The sequence below is a fragment of the Penaeus vannamei genome, chromosome 27 (assembly GCF_042767895.1).
Source record: "Penaeus vannamei isolate JL-2024 chromosome 27, ASM4276789v1, whole genome shotgun sequence".
Classification (NCBI taxonomy): domain Eukaryota; kingdom Metazoa; phylum Arthropoda; class Malacostraca; order Decapoda; family Penaeidae; genus Penaeus; species Penaeus vannamei.
This window is the reverse complement of record NC_091575.1, coordinates 28,299,141-28,306,640: the sequence shown is the minus strand read 5'-3', so window position 1 is coordinate 28,306,640 and position 7,500 is coordinate 28,299,141.

Below are 7,500 nucleotides of genomic sequence, written 5' to 3'. Positions count from 1 at the left end.
GTTGTTTTTGCTGTTGTTGTTGTTGTTGATGTTTTTGTTGTTGTTGATGTTGTTTTTGTTGTTGTTTTTTGTTATCTTTGTTGTTGTTTTTGCTGTTGTTGTTTTTGTTGTTGTTGTTGATGATGATGTTTTGTTGTTTTGTTGTTTTGTTGTTTTTGTTGTTGTTTTTGTTGTTGTAAATAAAACAACGATATATATGATGTACATGATATCCACATGATTTATTAGTTTTTTTTGTTTTTATCGCAAAAAAGTAGATCTGTAAATGAACAAACAAATATAAATGTAAATGTGCATAAAGAATTGTAGACATAAATGGCTAAGAATAAAAAGAGTAAATAGGGAAAAAGTGATAAGTGTAGATGAATGTTAGTGAGTGTATTTGTAAGTCAATAACCTTAAACATATATAGATAAGTGTAAATGTAGATAAATAAGTATAAATGTAGATAGATAGATAAAAATGAGTGTAGATGTAAACAGGTAAATAGATGATTGTTAAATATATAAATAATTGTCCTTTATCCTTCTCAGTCTCTGGTAGGAGTGTGTAAAATAGACAGGGAGTGATTCTGATAGACTGAAATCTTAATTTTTATCATCATTTTTTATAAAGGTAAAATGAGTTGGGGAGTCAGACAGTAAAAGGGTTACTTTTTGTGAAAAGTGGGTACAGTTTTTTATGTTGTTTTATCTTTTTACTTCTTTTTTTGTAATCTCTTTTCCTTTTTTTCAACTTTTTCTCATCATTTTTTAGGTATATACACATACATATATATATATATATATATATATATATATATATATATATATATATATATATATATATATATATATACATATATATATATACACACACAGATATATGCATATATATATATATATATATATATATATATATATATATATATATATATATATATATATATATATATGTATATATATATATATATATATATATGTATATATATATATATATATATATATATATATATATATATATATATATATATATATATGTATATATATATATATATATATATATATACATATATATATATATATATATATATATATATATTATAAATATATATTTATTTATTTATTCATTTATATACATACATATGCATATGCATGTGTATATATATATATATATATATATATATATATATATATATATATATATATATATATATATATATATATATATATATATATATATAAATTCCTTATTTTCATCAACCCGATTATTCTTCCCACATTTCCCGCCATCAGCCATTGCGCTTCTCTGATCGCCTTTGTTTACCAACTCGAGTCCTCAGTCATTGAAATATAAAAGAGAGGAAATGCGTCTCAGTATTTTCCTGGAAGCCAAAGTACCCAGAGTGGGCTGCTGCGGTGCGATGAGATGCCGGTATCGCTTCGAGACGTTATTTTTATCATTTTTTTCTGAAGTATGAGTTGTATTTTGACGTTATTTTTATTATTTCTTTCTGAAGTATGAGTTGTATTTTGATGTTTTTTTTCTGAAGCATGAGTTGTATTTGAAGTTATATTTATTATTTCTTTCTGAAGTATGAGTTGTATTTTGACGTTATTTTTATTATTTTTTCTGAAGTATGAGTTGTAATTTGATGTTATTTTTATTATTTTTTTCTGAAGTATGAGTTGTATTTTGACGTTTTTTTTATTTTTTTTTCTGAAGTATGAGTTGTATTTTGACGTTTTTTTTAATTCTTTTTTCTGAAGTATGAGTTGTAATTTGATGTTATTTTTATTATTTTTTTGTGAAGTATGAGTTGTATTTTGACGTTATTTTTTTTTTTTTTCTGAAGTATGAGTTGTAATTTGATGTTATTTTTATTATTTTTTCTGAAGTGTGAGTTGTATTTTGACGTTATTTTTATTTTTTTCCTGAAGTATGAGTTGTATTTTGACGTTATTTTGATTATTTCTTTCTGAAGTATGAGTTGTATTTTGACGTTATTTTTATTTATTTTTTTCAGAAGTATGAGTTGTATTTTGACGTTATTTTTATTATTTTTTTCTGAAGTATGAGTTGTATTTTGACGTTATTTTTTTTTCTGAAGTATGAGTTGTATTTTGACGTTATTTTTAGTATTTTTTTCTGAAGTATGAGTTGTATTTTGACGTTTTTTTTTTTTTTTTTTTTTTTTTTGTCTGAAGTATGAGTTGTATTTTGAAGTTATTTTATTATTTTTTTCTGAAGTATGAGTTGTATTTTGACGTTATTTTTAGTATTTTTTTCTGAAGTATGAGTTGTATTTTGACGTTTTTTTTTTTTTTTTTTTTTTTTTTTGTCTGAAGTATGAGTTGTATTTTGAAGTTATTTTTATTCTTTTTTTCTGAAGTATGAGTTGTATTTTGACGTTATTTTTATTATTTCTTTCTGAAGTATAAGTTGTATTTTGACGTTATTTTTATTATTTCTTTCTGAAGTATGAGTTGTATTTTGACGTTATTTTTATTCTTTTTTCTGAAGTATGAGTTGTATTTTGACGTTATTTTTTTTCTGAAGTATGAGTTGTATTTTGACGTTATTTTGATTATTTCTTTCTGAAGTATGAGTTGTATTTTGACGTTATTTTTATTCTTTTTTTCTGAAGTATGAGTTGTATTTTGACGTTATTTTTATTTATTTTTTTCAGAAGTATGAGTTGTATTTTGACGTTATTTTTATTATTTTTTTCTGAAATATGAGTTGTATTTTGACGTTATTTTTATTATTTTTTCTGAAATATGAGTTGTATTTTGACGTTATTTTTATTATTTTTTTCTGAAATATGAGTTGTATTTTGACGTTATTTTTATTATTTTTTTCAGAAGTATGAGTTGTATTTTGACGTTATTTTTTTTTCTGAAGTATGAGTTGTATTTTGACGTTATTTTTATTATTTTTTTTTCTGAAGTATGAGTTGTATTTTGACGTTTTTATTTTTTTTCTGAAGTATGAGTTGTATTTTGACGTTGTTTTTAATATTTTTTCTGAAATATGAGTTGTATTTTGAGGTTGTTGGTACGAGTGTTTGTAGGAAGGTGTAAGAGTGTTGCGGTTGCTGTTATATATATAAGTATTGTTAATGTTATTGCTGTGAAGTTATTACTGTTTAGTATTCTTTTACTCTGTCTTTTCTTCTTGATGATAATTATATTGATAAAGATAATAATAGCAACCACAATAACAGCAATAGCAACAGCAATAATAATAACAATAATAAGAATCAGAATAATAATAACAATTATAATAATAACAATAATAATAATAACAATAATAATAATAACAAAAATAACAATAACAAAAATAACAATAATAATAAGAATAATACTAATAATAACAATACTAATAATAACAATAACAATAATAATAATAACAATAGAGATAAAAATCAAATGAACAAGAAGGAAAAAATTGCCCAAAACATTAACATCCCATAAAAAAACGAAAGATATTCCTTCGTCTTCAACATAATTCCCTTAAGATGACTTGCAGGTCTTTTTCCGTGACGCGAATCTGAAAGAGAAGTATAAAAAAAAAAAGATGTATAAGTTAAAGCTTTAAGAAGGGAAAAAAAAAGATAATTTCGTCCCGAACATATGGTTATCGTGTATCTCTTACCTCGCGTGTAAAAAAAAAAAAAAAAAAAAAAAAAAAAAAAAAAAATCTATATATATATGTGTGTGTGTGTTTGTCGAAGTTATGGCCATTAATATGCAAAAAAAAATCTATATATATGTCTGTCGAAGTTATGGCTATTAATATTATATTAGGATAAAAAGTTGAATTTATGTTTGGATATTTGTATGTACTGTGTGTAAGTCTGTATTTATGTGTATGTATAAATATGGTATATGTGTGTATATGGATAGATAGACGGGCAGATAGATAGTCTGATAAACAGACAGATAGATGAACAGAGAAGTAAATAGATAGATAGACAGATATATACGTATGTATTTAATATATGCATGTATATATGTACGTACGTATGTATGTATGTATGTGTAAGGTATATAAGTATGTACGAGTGTACGTATGTATGCGTGTATGTACATATGTATAAATGTATAAAGTATGTAAGTATTTACGAGTGTAAGTATACATGCATGTACGTATTGATATATGTGTAAAGTATGTAAGTATCTACGAGTGTAAGTATTCATGCATGTATGTACGTATGTATAGATGTATGTACGTACACATATAAACACACACAATACACACAGATGCGTATACGTGCAGAGCAAGACGTAGTTTCTGTGACTTTGTGTGCGTCATTGTACACTACACTTCACCCACACTACTCCACAACTCCTGTTACAACGCTACGGATTGTCTCTCCTCTCGTTCATAATTAAACCGCAGAGAAATTGTCCAAATGAACTTACTATTACTCACCAAGTCTCATAATCTTTAAAGGAAAAAAAAAAAAGAGGAAGAAAAAAAAATGTTTTTTGAAAAGTGAGTCAAAGTACATTTCATACCGTACTGAGGCGCCTCCGGGGCTTTCGTTCTCCACTTTCGACTCATTTTGTATATTCGTCATGTTAAACTTTCTTTCTCTCTTCTGTTTCTCTTTCTCTGTCTCTATCTCTCTGTCTCTCTATCTGTCTCTCTGTCGTCTCTCTGTCTTTCTGTTTCTCTCTTTGTCTCTGTCTCTATCTCTCTGTCTCTCGCTCTCTGTCTCTCTGTCGTCTCTCTGTCTTTCTTTCTCTCTCTCTTTCTGTCGTCTCTCTGTCTTTCTCTGTCTTTCTCTCTCTCTCGCTCTCTGTCTCTCTGTCGTCTCTCTGACTCTCTCTCTCTCTCTCTCTCTCTTTCTTTCTCTCTCTCTCTCTCTCTCTCTCTCTCTCTCTCTCTCTCTCTCTCTCTCTCTCTCTCTCTCTCTCTCTCTCTCTCTCTCTCTCTCTCTCTCTCTCTCTCTCTCTCTCTCTCTCTCTCTCTCTCTCTCTCTCTCTCTCTCTTTCTCTGTCTGTTTATCTCTCTCTCTCTCTCTCTCTCTCTCTCTCTTTCTATGTCTATCTGTCTATTCATCCATCTATCTCTGAAGATATCAATATGATTATCAATATAATCACTATTATAATCATCTTCATTATTATCATTGCTATCATCATCACCATCATCACTGTCGTCATCGTCATTTCTATTGCTATTATCATCATCATTATCAAAATCAACATCATCATCATCATCATAATGGTAATGATCGTCATCGTTTCTATTACTATTATCATCATCATTATCAAAATCAATATCATCATCATCATCATCATCATCATAATGGTAATAATCGTACAGATACAGAACACTAATAATGTTGAAAGCATTGAGCACAACGCAAGCTACGCAACGGCATAATGTCCTTTTCAGAGAACCAGAGAAAAAAAAAACTCACCCCAACCAAGAAATAATATAAGTACATCGTATATACGTATATAACGGGGCTGACGACAGTACACTAGTGCGTCCCAAAAGCTGATCAGACATGACATAAAAGTGATCAGGGAGATTTAAAAAAAATTAAATCTCTCTCTCTCTCTCTCTCTCTCTCTCTCTCTCTCTCTCTCTATATATATATATATATATATATATATATATATATATATATATATATATATATATATATATATTATCATAATAACAAAGGACGAGGAAGGAAAAGTGATCACGGGGATTTAAAAATTAAAAAATCTCTCTATACATATATTATCATAATAATGGACGAGGAAGGAGTAGTTATTGAACATAATAATCTCTTGAGAACATATATTATTCAGAGGAAAAGGGATTGTAGAAGGTACTGTGGCGCGGTAGCAGTGCGATGACGTGGCAGGAAGGTGAGAGTTGCTACTAGTGTAACTCTTGTGTGTGTGAAAGAGAGAGAGAGAGAGAGTAAGGAGAAGGGAGAGAGAGAGAGGGGGAGGGAGAGGAAGAGAGAGAGAAAGAGGGAGAGAGAGAGCGAAAGGAGAAGGGAGGGAGAGGGAGGGGGAGGGAGAGAGGGAGAGAGAAGGAGAGAGAGAGAGAGAAGGAGGAAGAGGGAAAGAGGGAGAGAAAGGAGAGGGAACAGAGAGAGAAAGAGGGAGAGAGGGAAGGTGAACAACAGAAAGAGAGAGGGGCAGGGAAAGAGAAAGAGAGATGAGTTGGAGGGAAAGAGGGAAGGAGGATATTAAAAATGAAAGAGTGAGAGAGAGAAAGAGAGAGAGAGACAGACGGACACACAAACAGGCGGAGTGAACATACACAGACACAAACAAACACCGAGAGAATTAAAAAAAACACACAAAGACACAAAACAAAAAACAAAAGAAAAGAATACAAGGTTCCATTAAGCCCCTTCACCAGCGCGAGAGGGGAAGATATTACAACAGAAACGGCGTAATATATCTCAAGGCAGAGAATTTGCTGATGCCGAGAAGACTTCTGTTCGCCGTCTTTCTACGTAAAAGAGACAGTCACGGGGTTCTCTTCGCTGTACGATATTACTTAGTTGATTTTGATAGTGGAGGGAGAGGGAGAGGGGGGGAGGGAGAGGGAGGGGAGGGAGGGAGGGAGGGAGAGGAGGGGGAGAGAGGGAGGGAGGGAGGGAGAGGAGGGGGAGAAGGAGGGAGAGGAGGGGGAGAAGGAGGGAGAGGAGGGGAGAAGGAGGGAGGGGGAGGGAGAGGGGGTGAGGGGAAGGGAGGGAGGGAGGTTAAGGAGGGTGGGGGAGGGGGAGGGAGGGGGATAGGAGGGAGGGAGGGAGAGAGAAAGAAAGAGTCATAGAGAAAGACAGAAAGACAGAAAGAGAGAGGGGGGAGAAAAGAAAAATGGAGGAACCGGTAACTGTTACTCTTCTTGCACTTCTTCTTCTTCAGTTCCGTTTTTCCCCGTTTGTTTTTCCTTTTCTTGTTCTTTTTAGGTTTGATTATATCCTTACGTTTTTTATTTTTTTGTCATCTTTATTGTTCTCTTTTTTCTATTTGTTCTCTTTTCGCTCGTTATTTTCTTTCTTCTTCTTCTTTTTCTTCTTCTTCTTCTTCATCTTCTTCTTCACCATATCTTCTTTCCTCCTCCTCCTTTTCTTCTTCTTCTTCTACTTCCTCCTCCTCTTCCTCCTCTTCCTCCCCTTCCTTCTCTTCCTTCCCTCCTCCTCTCGTCCTCTCTTCTCCCCCTCCTCTCCTCCTCCTCCCCTCTTCTCCCCCTCCTCCCCTCTTCTCCTCCTCCTCCCCTCCTCTCCTCCTCCTCCCCTCCTCTCCTCCTCCTCCCCTCCTCTCCTCCTCCTCCCTCCTCCCGTCTTCCTCCTCCCTCCCTCCCCTCTTCTCCTCCTCCTCCCCTCCTCTCCTCCTCCTCCCCTCCTCTCTTCCTCCTCCTCCTTTTCTTCTCTCTTCCTCCTCTTCCTCCTTTTCCTCTTCCTCCTCCTCTCCTTCCCCTTCCCTCCTCTCTTCCTCCTCCCTTCCTCTCCTCCTCCTCTCCTCTACCTCCTCCTTTTCCTCCTCCTCCTCCTCC